This window comes from Oncorhynchus tshawytscha, linkage group LG05 (genome assembly GCF_018296145.1).
Source record: "Oncorhynchus tshawytscha isolate Ot180627B linkage group LG05, Otsh_v2.0, whole genome shotgun sequence".
Taxonomy (NCBI): domain Eukaryota; kingdom Metazoa; phylum Chordata; class Actinopteri; order Salmoniformes; family Salmonidae; genus Oncorhynchus; species Oncorhynchus tshawytscha.
In genome coordinates, this window is record NC_056433.1 from 46,526,390 (window position 1) to 46,544,279 (window position 17,890).

At 7.5% G+C, this 17,890-nt stretch overlaps 1 protein-coding gene across 9 annotated transcripts in view; it reads right to left on the reverse strand.

Annotated features, from left to right (window-relative positions):
• Nucleotides 1-17,890, reverse strand: part of patj (PATJ crumbs cell polarity complex component) — a 220,670-nt gene that overhangs the window by 135,449 nt on the left and 67,331 nt on the right. The gene's annotated exons all lie outside the window — the stretch shown is intronic.

Below are 17,890 nucleotides of genomic sequence, written 5' to 3' on the forward strand. Positions count from 1 at the left end.
ACAAAGATAGAGAGACATCAAAGAGAGAGAGACACACAAAGAGAGAGAGACACACAAAGAGAGAGAGACACACAAAGAGAGAGAGACACAAAAGAGAGAGAGACACACAAAGAGAGAGAGACACACAAAGAGAGAGACAGAGACACAAAGAGAGAGAGACACAAAGAGAGAGAGACACAAAGAGAGAGAGACACAAATGAAGAAGAGAGACACAGAGAGAGTGAGAGAGACACAGCATGGGGACGGAGAGAGAGAGAGAGAGACACGAGCATACCTAGAGAGAGATTACAAGAAAAGAGGAGCAGACGCTATCTACACATGATTGAGAGGTGTGGACACTACAGTGTACCATAGACTCACAGTGCTGAGTCCAGGACAAAGATACACAAAAATATGATTGAGAGAAAGAACAAATATAGATGTAAGGCAGAAAAATACACTCAGGGTTATCTTCCTTTCTGTTCCTCCTGAGAGGGAGAGGGAGGAAAGAGGGAGGGAGAGGGAGTGAAGAGAGGGAGAGGGAGAGGGAGGGAAAAGAGGGAGGGAGAGGGAGAGGGAGAGTGAAAGAGGGAGAGGGAGAGGAGTGAAAGAGGGAGGGAGAGGGAGGAAAGAGGGAGGGAGAGGGAGGAAAGAGGGAGGGAAAGGAGTGAAAGTTTTATTTTTATTTTTTACTTAACTTGCCCATTTATTACTTATTTATCTGTCATTTTATTTACTTTTTTTTTACTTGTCATTTTTACTTTTACATTTTTATTTGTCTCTGTCATTTTTACTATTTATTTGACATTTTTACTCTGCCATTTTTATTTTATTTCATTTTTACACATTTATTTACATTTTATTTTTATGTATTTTTATTATTTATTTACGATTTTTACTTTATTATTTACTATGCATTTTATTATTTTATTTTATTACATTTTACATTTTACATTTTTATTATTTTATTTTAAATTTTATTTTTTATTTTTTTAATTTTATTATTTAATTATTTAGGTTGCTATTTTAAATTCTTTACATTTTCTTTGAAATTTTTTTGTATTTTAAATATTTACTATATTTTGGCATTACATTAGATATTTTCTTATTTATTTATATTTAAATTTTTACATTTTTCTATTTTTTTTAAATTATTATTTATTTTTTCTTTAATATTTATTTTTTTTATTTATTATTACTTTACATATTTATTATTTATTTACATTTTATTATTTACTTTATTATTTTTTAATTACTTTTTATTTTTTTATTATTTATTTTATTTTCTTTTAAAATATTTTTTTAAATTTTTTATTTTCTTTAAATATTTACTTTAATTAGTTTATTTTACATTTTGGATATTTATTTAAATATTTTTTACATTTTTTAAATATTTTTTATATTTTTTAGATATTTAGTTTAAATTTTTTATTTTTAAATACTTTTTATTTTAAATTTTTTTTAAATTTTACATTTTTTAAATTTACTTACATTTTTTTTTATATTTATTTTATTTTTACTTTACATTTTTTTTTAAATACATTTACATTTTTAAATATTTATTTTGGAGAGAAATATTTATTTTTTTTTAAATTTTTTATTACATTAAATAGATTATATTTTTCCAATTTATTTTTATCTTTTAGATTATTTTATTTTTACAGGTTTACATTTTAAAATTTTTACATTTACTTTATTTTTACATTTTAAATACATTATTTTTAAACATTACATTTACATTTACTTTATTATTTATTTAATTATTTATTTACATTTAATTTTTATTTTTTTTAAATACTTTATATTTTACTTTATATTTATTTATTTATTTTATTTAATATTTTATTTTAAATTATTTATTTTTATTTATTATTTATTTTTATTTATATTTATTTACATTATTTATTTTATTCTTTATTACTTTATATTTAAATACTTTACATTTATTTAAATAGAGGGACTTTTATTTTACCCCAGATTTTAATATTTATTTATTTATACTTTACATTTTTTATTTAATTTTACTTTTTTATTTATTTATTTTTTTTTTTATTTTTATTTTACTTATTTTATTTTTTTTTTATTTATTATTTATTTACATTTAAAATACTTACATTTTTTACATATTTTATTTTTATTTTTATTATTTTTTTATTTTAGTCTTTATTTTTTTTTAAATTTATTATTTATTTTTTTTTTAATATTTCTTTTATTTTTAATTTTAAATTTTTTTATTTTTTTCTATTTATTTAGTTATTTACATATTATTTTATTTACTTATTATTTTTATTTATTTATTTATTTTACATTTTTTTATTATTTATTTATTTAATTTTTATTTAATATTTATTATTTATTATTTTACTTTTTTATTATTTTTTTTTATTATTTTTACTTTATTTTACTTATTTTTATTATTTATTATTTATTTACATTATTTAAATACATTTATTTATTTATTATTTTTATTTTTTATTTTATTATTTTTTTATTTTATATTATTTTTATTATTTACTTTACATTTTCTTTAATATTTACTTTTTAAACTATTTACATTTTTTATTATTTATATTTTTTACAATATTTTTTTATTTTTTATTTTTATTTACTATTTATTTTTATTATTTATTTATTATTAAATATTTTATTATTTATTTTTTTAAATATTTTTATTATTTATATTTATTTTATTTTTAAATACTTATTTTTTTAAATTTTTACATTTTTATTTATTATTTACTATATTTATTTATTTATTTATTTACTTTATTTATTTTTAAATTTTTATTTTTATTTATTTACATTATTATTTTATTTACTTTTTATTTATTATTTACATTTATTAAAAGATTTATTTTATTTTTTAAATTTATTTATTTACTACTTTATTTACTTTACATTTTATTATTTTTACATTTATTTACAAATATTATTTTATTTTTATTATTATTTATTTTTATTTTTTACTTTACATATTTTTTTATATTATTATTTATTTTATTATTTATTTATTACATTTTATTTAGTTATTTATTTATTTACTTATTTATTTACATTAGATTTATTTTTTATTTATTTATTTTTACTTTTTTTTTTATTTTTATTTATTATTTTTTACTTTTACTTTTATTTTTATTTTTAATTTATTATTTATTTATTTATTTATTATTTACATTTATTTTTACTTTTATTATTTATTTTTTATTTACATTTATTTGATTTATTTTACATTTTATTACATTTTATTATAATTATTTAATTTATCTTTATTTATTATTTATTACTTTTATTATTTTTAAATTATTTATTTATTTATTTATTTTTTAATATTTATTTATTTTTTTATTTATTTTTATTTTTCTTTTTTATTATTTACATTTATTTATTTATTTACATTTATTATTTACTTTACATTTTAAATATTTTATTTTACATTTTTTTATTACTTTTATTTTTTTATTTATTTTTTTATTTTTAGTTACTTTATTTTTATTACATTTTTACTTTAGTTTTTTTATTATTTATTATTTATTTTAAATATTTATTATTTATTTATTTAATTTACTATTTTTTTACATTTATTTATTTTATTTTATTTACTTTTAGTTTATATTTTTTTTATTTTATTTACATTTTATTTATTTTTTTTTTACATTTTTATTATTTATTTTTTTACTTTTTTTTTTTTTATTTATTTAAATTTATTTATTTTTTATTTAAATATTTTTACATTTTAAATTTTTTACATTTATTTATTTAATTTATTTTATTTTTATTTATTTTTATTTATTTTTACTTTTACATTTTATTTAATTTTTTACATTTAGTTTATTTACATTATTTAATTTATTATTTTTTTTACATTTTTATTTATTTTTTTTATTTACATTTTACATTTATTTTATTATTTATTTACATTTATTATTTATTTTTATTTTTAATTTTATTTTTCTTTTTTACATTTACTTTATTATTTTTTATTTACATTTATTTTTTATTTATTTATTATTTTTTATTTTTTTTATTTACATTTTTATTTATTATTTTTTTTATTTACATTTTTACTTTTTATTTTATTTTATTTACATTTATTATTTTTTACTTTTATTTTTTATTTTTTTTACATTTATTTACATTTTTTTATTTACTTTATTTTTTATTTTATATTTTTTTATTTATTTATTTATTTTTTTTTAATATTTATTTTTATTTTTATTTATTTTTTTATTTTTACATTTAAATTTATTATTTTTTAATATTTATTTATTATTTACATTTAAATATTTACTTTTTAAATTTTACATTTTTAAATTTTATTTTCTTTTATTTATTTTTACATTTTTTTTTTTACTTTTTTTACTGATTACTTTTTTTTATTTTACATTTTTTACTTTTTATTTTACTTTTTTACTTTTAAATACTTTACATTTTTTAATATTTTTTTTTTTAATTTTATTTACATATTTTTATTTTTTTTTTTATTTTTTTATTTTACTTTATTATTTTAAATTTACATTTTTATTTTCTTTTTATTTTTACATTTTTTATTTTTACTTTATTTTTTTTTTATTATTTATTATTATTTATTTTTATTTATTTACTTTATTTTTATTTACATTTATTTACTTTTATTTTTATTTACTATTTACTTTTTATTTATATTTACTTTTTTATTTATTTATTTTTTTTTTTACTTTTTTTACTTTTAAATTTTTTATTTTTACATTTACTTTTTTTTATTTACATTTTTTTTTAAATTTACATTTTTTATTTATTACTTACTTTTAAATTTTTTAAATATTTTTACATTTTAAATTTACTTTTCATTTTTTTATTTTTACATTTATTTTTTAGATTTTAAATTTATTTTTATTTTATTTAAATATTTACATTTATTTTTTAATTTTTATTATTTTTACTTTTATTTATTTATTTATTTTTTTAAATACTTTACTTTTTTTTAATTTTTATTTATTTTTATTTATTATTTACTTTTAAATTTATTTACATTTTATTTTACTTATCATTTTATTTAAATATTTACATTTTTAATATTTACATTTTTTTAAATACTTTTTTTTATTTACTTTTTTTAATTTTTATTATTTTTATTTATTTTATTTTTTTTATATTTTAAATTTTACATTTTTTTTTTTTTTTTTAAATACTTTATTTTACTTTTAATTTTATTATTTACATTTTTAATTTACTTTACATTTTTTTAAATACTTTACATTTATTTATTATTTTTTTTTTTAAATACTTTACATTTTTTATTTTAAATATTTACATTTTTTTATTTATTTTTATTTTTTATTTATTTTTAAATATTTTATTTTTATTTTTTATTTAATTTTCTTTTTTAATTACTTTATTTTTTTTATTTACTTTACATTTTTTTTAAATTTTATTTTTTTAATATTTTATTTTATTTATTTTTATTATTTATTTTACATTTTTTATTTATTTTTTATTTATTTTTTAATTTTTTATTTATTTATTTTTCACTTTATTTTTATTTAACTTTATTTTTACTTTATTTTTTTTTTCATATTTATTATTTAAATTTACATTTTATTATTTATTTTTATTTTACTTTTTTTTATTTTTATTTATTTAAATTTTTTACATTTATTATTTATTTTTTTATTTTTATTTATTTTTTTTTTACTTTATTTTTTAAATATTTATTTTTTAAATTTATTTATTTTTAAATATTTTTACATTTTTTAAATATTTACATTTTTTTATTTATTTTTTTTTATTTATTTTTACTTTTAAATTATTTATTTTTAAATTATTTTTTTTTTTTAAATACTTTATTATTTATTTTTATTTATTTTTTTTTTTTACATTTTTATTTACATTTTTTTTATTTTTTACTTTATTTTTTAATTTATTTTTAAATATTTATTATTTTTTAATTTTATTTATTTTTATTTACTTTTTTATTTTTTTTAAATACTTTTTTTTTAAATACTTTATTTATTTTTTAAATACTTTTATTTATTTTTAATTTTTATTTTTATTATTTATTATTTATTTACTTTTATTTTTTATTTATTTTTTTTTTTTACTTTACATTTTATTTTTACATTTTTTATATTTTATTATTTATTTTTTCTATTTTAAATACTTTTATTTATTTTATTTTTATTTTTAAATTTTACATTTTTAAATATTTATTTTTTTTATTTACTTTACATATTTTTAAATATTTACTTTTTATTTACATTTACTTTTTTATTTTTATTTTATTTATTTTTTTTAAATTTATTTTATTTTAAATGCATTTTAAATTTTCATTTTTTAAATATTTATTTTATTTATTTTATTTTTTATTTTTTTACTTTTTTACATTTTAAATATTTATTTTTTAAATACTTTACATTTTTAAATTTTTTTTTTATTTATTTACTTTTTTTTTTAAATTTACTTTACATTTTTTTTAAATATTTATTTTTTTTAAATTACTTTACATTTTAAATATTTATTTTTAAAAATACTTTATTTTCTTTTTTTTTTATTTTTTTACATTTTAAATTTTTACATATTTTAAATATTTAATTTTTACTTTACATATTTTTAAATTTTTTTTTTAACATTTTTTTTTTTATTTTTACATTTTTTTATTTATTTTTATTTATTTTTTTTTAAATTTTATTTTAAATACTTTTATTTTTTTAAATACTTTATTATTTATTAAATACTTTATTTTTTTAAATACTTTTATTTTGATTACTTTATTTTTTTTATTTTTACTTTATTTTTATTTTTTTTTTTTAAATACTTTATTATTTTAAATACTTTATTATTTAAATATTTATTTTTTTTAATATTTATTTTTTTTACTTTTATTTTTTTAATTTACTTATTTACATTTTAAATTTTTATTTTATTTTTTTTTTTTTATTTTTATTTTTTATTTTAAATATTTATATTTTTATTTTAAATACTTTACATTATTTTTATTTTTTTTTTTTTATTTATTTATTTTTTTAAATATTTATTTTTATTTTTTAAATATTTTTTATTTTTTATTTAATTTATTTATTTTTATTTAAATTTTTATTTTATTTTTATTTATTTATTATTTTCTTTTAAACAATACTTTATTTTTTTATTTTATTTATTTTTTAAATACTTTACATTTTTTTTAATATTTTTACATTTTAAATTTACTTTTACATTTTTTTTTCTTTATTTACATTTTAAATATTTATTTTTTAAATACATTTTTTTTTATATTTTTTTTTTAAATATTTTTATTTTTTTTAAATATTTTTTTTAATTACTTTATTTATTTTTTAAATTTATTTATTTTTTAAATTTTTTACATTTTTTAAATTTTTATTTTTTTTTTTTTACATTTTTTTAAATACTTTTATTTTTTAAATATTTACATTTTTAATACTTTACATTTTCTTTTACTTTTACATTTTTTTAAATATTTATATTTTTTAAATATTTATTTTTTTTTTTACTTTTTTTTAAATACTTTACATTTTTTTTTATTACTTTTATTTTAAAAACTTTTATTTTTTTAAATACTTTATTTTTATTTTACATTTTTTTATTTTTACTTTTTTTTATTTTACATTTATTTTATTTACTTTTTTTTACTTTTACTTTAAATTACTTTTTTACATTTTTAATATTTTTATTTTTAAATACTTTTTATTTTTTTTTTAAATTTTACATTTTTATTTTTTATTTACATTTATTTATTTTATTTTATTTATTTACATTTTAAATTTATTTATTTTTTTAAATACTTTATTTTATTTTAAATACTTTTTATTTTTTTATTTACTTTATTTTTTATTTATTATTTTTTTTTTTACATTTTCTTTTTATTTTATTTATTTTTTTAAATTACTTAAATTTTTACTTTTACATTTTATTAAATTTACTTTTCTTTTTAAATATTTTTACTTTTTTTAAATTTTTTATTTTTTTTTATTTACTTTTTACATTTTAAATATTTTTTTTTAAATACTATTTACTTTTTTAAATACTTTATTTTTATTTATTTTTAAATATTTTTACATTTTTTTTAAATACTTTTATTATTTTAAATACTTTACATTTTGTAATATTTACTTTTTTACATTTTCTATTATTTACTTATTTTATTTAAATTTTTTACTTTTTAAATACTTTACTTTTTTTTAAATACTTTACATTTTTTTAAATACTTTATTTTTTTAATATTTTATTTTTTTTTTTATTTTTACTTATTTTCTTTTATATTTATTATTTTTTTAAATACTTTACATTTTAAATACTTTATTTTTTAAATACTTTACATTTTTTTAAATATTTATTTTTTTTAAATATTTACATTTTAAATATTTTATTTTTACTTTACATTTTAAATTTTTATTTTAAATATTTTTATTTTTTAAATACTTTACATTTTAAATACTTTATTTTTAATTTATTTTTATTTTTTTAAATACTTTACATTTTTACTTTACATTTTTTAAATACTTTTACATTTTTATTTATTTAAATACTTTATTTTAAATATTTTTTTTTAAATACTTTACATTTTTAAATACTACTTTATTTTTATTTAATTTTCTTTATTTTATTTTTTTAAATACTTTACATTTAATATTTTATTTATTTTTAAATACTTTACATTTTTACTTTATTTTTAAAAACATTTTTTTTTTTAAATACTTTTTATTTTTAAATTTAATATTTTACATTTTCTTTTAAATACTTTACATTTTTTAAATACTTTACATTTTATTTTAAATTTTACATTTTTTAATTTACTTTTATTTTAAATTTTTTATTTTTTTTACTTTTATTTTTTTAAATACTTTTTATTTTTTTTTAAATACTTTATTTTTTTAAATTTTCATATTTTATAAATAAATTTTTTTTTTTTAAATTTTATTTTTTAAATATTTTTATTTTTTACTTTTTTTTAAATACTTTATTTTAAATACTTTATTTTTTTAAATACTTTTATTTTTTTTATACTTTTTACATTTTTTTATTTACTTTTTACATTTTTAAATATTTTATATTTTTTATTTTACTTTTACATTTTTTTTTAAATACTTTACATTTTTTAAAATACTTTACATTTTTATTTTACTTTTTATTTTTTTTAATTTTAAATTTTTACATTTTTTACTTTTAATTTTTATTTTAAATACTTTAATTTTTTATATTTTACTTTACATTTTAAATACTTTTTTTTATTTAAATATTTTTTTTTAAATATTTTATTTTTTTAAATACTTTTTATTTTTATTTATTTTACATTTTAAATACTTTACATTTTTTTTATATTTATTTTTAAATTTTAAATATTTATTTTTACTTTACATTTTTTAAATACTTTATTTTTTAAATATTTTTTTTTTTTAAATATTTTATTTTTAAATACTTTTACATTTTTTTAATTATACTTTTATTTTTAAATACTTTTACATTTTAAATAAATTTTACATTTTTTTTTAAATTTTACATTTTAAATACTTTACATTTTTTAAATTTATTTTAATTTTAAATTTTACTATTTACATTTTAAATACTTTACATTTTAAATACTTTTTACTTTATTTTTAAATTTATTATTTTATTTTTTATTTATTTAAATATTTTTTAAATACTTTATATTTTTTTTAATACTTTTTTTTTAAATATTTACATTTTTTAAATATTTATTTTTAAATACTTTACATTTTTTTTAAATACTTTATTTTTAAATACTTTATATTTACATTTTAAATACTTTACATTTTTTAAATACTTTTTAAATATTTTAAATAAATACTTTATTTTTTTTAAATACTTTTACATTTTAAATACTTTATTTTTTTAAATACTTTTTTTTAAATACTTTATTTTTTTTAAATACTTTACATTTTAAATACTTTACATTTATTTTAAATTTTTACATTTTAAATACTTTTTTTATTTTTTAAATACTTTACATTTTTTAAATACTTTACATTTTTTAAATACTTTACATTTTTTTAAATACTTTACATTTTTTAAATATTTACATTTTTTTTTTTTTTTTATATTTATATTTTTTAAATACTTTACATTTTTTAAATTTACATTTTAAATTTTAAAATATTTATTTTTTTTTAAATACTTTATTTTTAAATATATTTTAAATACATTTTTTTATTTTACTAAATTTACTTTTTAAATTACTTTACATTTTAAATACTTTTACATTTTTTTAAAATTTACATTTACATTTTATTTAATTTTACATTTTTTTAAATAATTTTACATTTTTTTTAAATACTTTACATTTTTTTTTATACTTTTTATTTTTACTTTTTTTTTTAATACTTTATTTTTTTTTAAATACTTTACATTTTTAAATACTTTACATTTTATTTTAAATACTTTACATTTTTAAATACTTTATTTTTTTAAATACTTTATTTTTTATTTTATACTTTACATTTTAAAATACTTTTATTTTAAATATTTATTTTTTTAAATTACTTTTTTTTTTAATATTTACATTTTATTTAAATACTTTACATTTATTAAATACTTTTAATTTTATTTATTTTACTTTTACATTACATTTTAAATATTTTTATTTTAAATACTTTATTTTTCTTAATTATTACTTTTAAATATTTACTTTTAAATTATTTTACTTTTATTTTTTTACTTTTATTTTTTTTTTAAATTTTTTATATTTTACATTTTTATTTTTTTTAAATATTTACATTTTTTAAATATTTTATTTTTAAATATTTTATTTTTTAAATATTTATTTTTTTTTTACATTTTTTAAATACTTTACATTTTTAAATTTATTTTTTATTTTTTTACATTTTATTACTTTACATTTTAAATACTTTAATTTTTTTTTAATTTTTTTTTTTAAATTTACTATTTTTTTTTAAATTTTTTACATTTTTTAAATACTTTATTTTATTTAAATACTTTTTTTTTTTAAATACTTTATTTATTTTAAATATTTACATTTTTTAAATATTTACATTTTTTTATTTATTTTTATTAAATACATTATTTTTTTTATTTTTTTAATTTTAAATTTTACATTTTAAATTTATTACATTTTTATTATTTATTTTTATTTTTTATTTTTTAATACTTTTTTTAATTTTTATTTTAAATACTTTACATTTTAAATTTTTATTTTTTTTATTTTTATATTTTACATTTATTTTAAATTTTTATTTTTTTTACTTTACATTTACATTTTTATTATTTATTTTTAAATTTTATTTTTTTTTACTTTATTTAAATATTTACATTTTAAATATTTTTTTTCTTTTTATTTTTTTATTTTAAATACTTTATTTTATTACTTTTTATTTTAAATTATTTTTATTTTTTTTTATTTTATTTTTATTTATTTTTAAATACTTTACATTTTTTTAAATTTTTTTATTTATTTTAAATTTTGATTTTAAATTTTTTGCATTTTTTACTTTTATTATTTATTTTTTTTTTTTAAATTTTTTTTTATTTTTTTACTTTTATTTTTAAATATTTTTACATTTACATTTTTTTTATTTTTTATTTTTTTTATTTTTATTTATTTTTATTTACTTTTATTTTTAAATTTATTATTTACATTTTAATATTTACTTTTTCTTTATTTACATTTTTTTACTTATTTAATTTTTTTTTTTTTACATTTTTTTTTAATTTTTATTTTTAAATATTTATTTTTTTATTTTTTTAAATTATTTTAAAATATGACATTTACATTACTTTATTTTTATTTTATTTATTTTTAAATATTATTACATTTTTTTTACTTTACATTTTTTAAATACTTTATTATTTTTTTAAATATTTACATTTTATTTAAATATTTATTTTTTTAAATTTACATTTATTTTTATTTTACATTTTTTTAATTTTTATTTTTTTTTATTTATTTATTTTTTACTAATTTTTTTTAAATATTTTTTTTTATTTTTAAATACTTTATTTTAATTTTTACATTATTTAAATACATTTTACATTTAAATATTTATTTTTTTACAAAACTTTAGTTTTTTTATTTTTATTTAAATATTTTATGATACTTTTTTATTTTTATTTAAATTTTTTATTTTTTAAATACTTACATTTTTTATTTTAATACATTTTATTTTTTTTAAATATTTTAAATATTTACATTTTTTACTTTATTTTTACATTTATTTGTTATTTTTTTTTATATTTACTTTACATTTATTACATTTATTATTTTATACTTTATTTTTTTTTTAATTTATTTTTATCTTTTTTATTTATTAAACATTTTATATTTATTTTTAAATATTTATTTTTAAACATTTATTATTTATTACTTTTTATTTATTATTTATTTTTTATTATTTACTTTTTATTATTTATTTATTATTTTATTTTTAAATTTTTATTTTAATTTTTTTATTTATTATTTATTATTTAATTTTTTACATTTTATTATTTTATTTAAATATTTACATTTTTTATTTTTTACATTTTTATTTTTATATTTTATATTTACATTTATTTATTAATATTTTACATTTTTTTTTTTATTTTACATTTTATTATTTATTTTATTAATATTTTATTTTTATTTATTTATTTACATTTTTTTTTACATTTTTTTTTACATTTTATTTATTTTATTTACATTTTTTATTTTTTACATTTTACATTTTATTTACATTACATTTTTTTAAAATACTTTTATTTTTTATTTACTTTTTACATTTTTAATTATTTTATTTTTTATTTTTAAATTTTTTACATTTTTTTATTATTTTTATTTTAAATTACATTTATTTTTTTACTTTTTTGTATTTTAAATACTTTATTTTTTAAATACATTTTATTTAAATATTTTTTTTTTTAATTTTTATTTTTATTTACTTTTTTACATTTTTTTTTTATTTATTTTTTTTTACTTTACATTTTTTATTTTTTTTTTATTTTTACTTTTATTTTTTATATTTTATTTAATTATTTACATTTATTTATTTTACATTTTAAATACTTTATTATTTTTAATATTTTTACATTTTTTATATTTTTTTTTTTTAAATTTACTTTTATTTTTATTTAAATATTTTTACTATATTATTATTATTTATTTATTTTAAAATTTATTTTTTAAATATTTTTTTTACTTTTTTTAAATTTTTATTTTAAATATTTTTACATTTTTTAAATACTTTACATTTTAAATATTTATTTTTACATTTTATTTTTTTTAATATTTTAATTTTTTATTTTATTTTACATTTTTTTTTTATTTACTTTACATTTTTTAAATTTTTTTTAAACATTTATTTAAATATTTTTTTTTAAATACTTTACATTTTAAAATTTTTTTTTTTTTTTTTTAAATTTTTTTTTTTAAATTTTATTTTTTTAAATTTTTTATTTTATTTTTTAAATATTTTACATTTTGCATTTACATTTAATATTTTTTTATTTTTTTAATTTTCTTAATATTTAAATTTTTAATTTTACATTTTTTTTTATTTTTTACATTTATTTTTTATTTTCATTTTTACATTTTACTTTTTATATTTATTATTTTTTAAATTATTTACATTTTTTTTAAATATTTTCATTTTTTAATTTTTTTTATTTATTTTTACATTTTTAATTATTTTATATTTTTTAAATATTTTTACATTAAATTTTTTTTTTTATTTTATTTTAAATATTTATATTTTTAACATTTATTATACTTTATTTATTTTTTTTTTTTTACTATTTATTTTAAATTTTTTTTTTAAATTTTATTTTTAAATATTTTTATTTACTTTACATTTTTTATTTTTTATTTTACATTTACTTTTTTATATTTTTACTTTTTAATACTTTTATTTTTATTATTTTTTTAATTTTTATTTACATTTATTTTTTTTCTTTACTTACTTTATTAAATTTTTACATTTTTAAATATTTACTTTTTTTATTTTTATTTTTTACAATACTTATTTTTTAATTTACTTTTGTTTTTAAAATTTATTTTTACTTTTAAATTTATTTTTAATTATTTATTTACATTTTTTTTAATTTTATTTTTTATTATTTTTTTTTAAATTTTATTATTTAAACATTTTTTATTTTTTATTTTTTAAATATTTATTATTTTATTTATTTATTTACATTTTTATTTATTTTATATTTTTTATTTTTAAATATTTTTAACATTTATTTTTAATATTTTTTATTTATTTTAAAATATTTACATTTAAATACTTTATTTTTTTAAATTTACTTTACATTTTAAATTATTTTTTTTACATTTTATTTTTTTTTTTTTTATATTTACATTTTTTATTTTTTTAATTTTTAAATATTTATTTTAAATATTTATTTTTTTTAAATTTTTACATTTTTTATTTATTTATTTTTACATTTATTTATTTATTTAAACATTTTATTTATTATTTTATTATTTATTTTTTTTTATTTATTATTTATTATTTATTTAAATATTAACCTTTACATTTTTAAATTTACTTTTTATTTTGTTTTTTAAATACTTTTATTTTATTTAATATTTATTTTTTTATTTATTTATTTTATTTATTTAAATTTTAACTTTTTATTTTTTTTTTTTTTAATTTTAATATTTATTTTTTTAATATTTTTTATTTAACAAATACATTTAACATTTTAAATTTAATTTTAAACTTTTTACATTTAAATTTTGGCTTTTTATTTTATTTTTTACATATTTTATTTTACATTTAATATTTTTATTTAATTTATTATTTATTTTAAATTTTATTTTTTTAATATTTTTATTTTTATATTTACATATTTACATTTTTTAATTTTTTTTTTTAAATATTTATTTATTTTTTATTTATATTTTTTACATTAAATATTTACATTTTATTTAAATATTTAAACATTTTTCTTTTTAACATTTTTTTAATATTTACATTTTTTTTATTTTATTATTTTTACATTTTATTTTTAAATACTTTATTTTTAATTTATTATTTACATTTTTTAAATTTTATTTAAAAATTTTTACATTTATTTATTTTTACATTTTTAAAATACTTTACATTTTTACATTTAATTTTTTACTTTATTTTTATTTATTTACATTTTTTAAATATTTTATTTTTTACTTTACATTTTTAAATATTTACATTTTTTAAATACTTTACATTTATTTTTATTTTTTACATTTTTTACAAAATATTTTTATTTTTATTTTTAATATTTTATTTTTTAAATATTTACATTTTAAATACTTTACATTTTTTAAATACTTTAACATTTTTTAAATATTTTACATTTTATTAATACTTTTTTTATTTAAATATTTATTTATTTTAATTTAAATATTTTTTTATTTTTATTTTAAATATTTATTTTTAATTTAAAATTTACATTTTAAATTTATTATTTATTTTAAATACTTTATTTTTTTTTAAATTTTTATTTTTTATTTTTAAATATTTATTTATTTTTTATTTCAATTTTTTATTTTTTAATTTTTATTTACTTTTTATTTTTTTTTTATTTTTTATTTATTTTAATTAAATACTTTATTTTAGTTAAATACTTTTTATTTTTCTTTTAAATACTTTACATTTATAAATTTATTTTTAATTTACTTTACATTTTTAAATACTTTACATTTTTTAAAATTTACATTTAACATTTAAATACTTTACATTTTAAATATTTAATACATTTTAAATATTTAAATAAATACATTTTTAACATTTTAAATACTTTACATTTTTAAATACTTTATTTTTTTAAATTTTACATTTTTAAATACTTAAATATTTAAATAAATACTTTACATTTTGATAAATATTTAGTTTTTAAATACATTTACATTTTAAATTTTACATTTGTTATTTTTAATTTTTACTTTATTTTAAATATTTTTAATTTTTAATTTAAATATTTTTAATTTTTAGTTATTTATTTTACATTATTTTTTAAATACTTTATTTATTTTTATTTATATTTTTAATTTTAAAATACTTTATTTTTTAGTTATTAATATTTTAAGGATTTTAGTTAACATTTTAAATTTAGTTTAAATATTTTAAATGAGGGATTTAAAATACTTTAAATTTTATTTAAAAACTTTTTACATTTTAAAATATTTATTTTTTAATAAATACTTTACATTTTATTTTAAATACTTTAAATATTTTAAATACTTTTATTTTTTATTTAAATACTTTTAATTTTAAATTTTTACATTTTTTAAATATTTACATTTTAAATACTTTACATTTTTCTTTAATTTTACATTTTAAATATTTATATTTTCAAATACTTTATTTTTTAAAATTTCTTTACATTTTAAATTTTAAATATTTTACATTTTAATATTTAATTATTTTTATTTTACATTTTAAATTTATTTATTTTTTTAACATTTATTTTATTTTTATTTTACATTTTTTAGTTTTTATTTTAAATACTTTTACATTTTCAGTTTTTAAATATTTCTTTATTTTTAACATACTTTAATTTTTTTAATTTTAAATATTTTCTAACATTTTAATACTTATTTACATTTTTTAAATACTTTACATATTTAAATACTTTACATTTATTTTTTTCCTTTATAAAATATTTACATTTTCTTTTGTAATACTTTATTTTCTTTACTTTAGTATATTTAAATATTATTTAAATATTTATTATTTATTTTTTATTTTCTATTTTAAATTTTTACATTTTTTATTTATTTTACATTTTTTAAAATATTTAATTTTAAATATTTTATTTTTATTTTTAAATATTTACATTTTAAATACTTTTATATTTTTTTTAAATATTTATTTTTAAATATTTAATATTTTAAATATTTTACATTTTCTAAATATTTACTTTAGTTATTTATACTTTACATTTTTTAAATTTTTAATTTTCTTTAAATACTTACATTTTAAATATTTTACATTTTTTTTTTAAATATTTATATTTATACTTTACATTTTCTTTTAAATATTTATATTTTAAATATTTTAATTTTAAAATAGTTAAGAGGAATATTTTAAATTATTTTAGGGATTTTTTAATATTTTAGAGGGATTTAAATTTTACATTTTAGTTACTTTACATTTTTTATATTTTTATATTTTAAATACTTTACATTTTTTAAATATTTATTTTGTATATTTAAAATTTATCTAATATTTTTTTTTTTTAAATATTTTAATTTTATTAAATACTTTACATTTTAATTTATTTAATATTTTGCTATTTTTTTACTTTAATTATTTTAAATTTTAATTATTTTTTAAATACTTTACATTTTAAATACTTTTTACATTTAAATACTTTATTATTTAAATACTTTAACATTTTAAAATTTTATTATTTATTTTACTTTTTTTATTTAAATACTTTACATTTTATTTACTTTACATTTTTAATTTTTAATACTTTAATATTTTTAATATTTACAACATTTATTATTTTTTATTTATTTTTATTTATTTTTATTTTACATTTTTTATTATTTATTTAGTTATTTTTAATATTTTTTATTTAAATATTTATTATTTATTTAGTTATTTATTTTTTTAGTTAACATTTTTATATATTTAACATTTTATTTAGTTATTTAACATAGTTATTTTTTAATATTTATTATATTTTCTAGTTTTTATTTAGTTATTTATTATTTATTTAGTTTTTATTTAGTTATTTTATTATATATTTAGTTATTTATTTTAGTTATTTATTATTTATTTAGTTATTTATTTTAATTATTTATTTGTTATTTATTTTATATATTATTATTTTTATACATATTGCTACATACATAAATGTTATACATACCCGTTATTTATATTATTATGTTATATATATATATTAATATATATATATATATGAAAGATGGGAGGAGAGGGAGGAAAGAAGCACACGTAACCGAACGAAGCACACC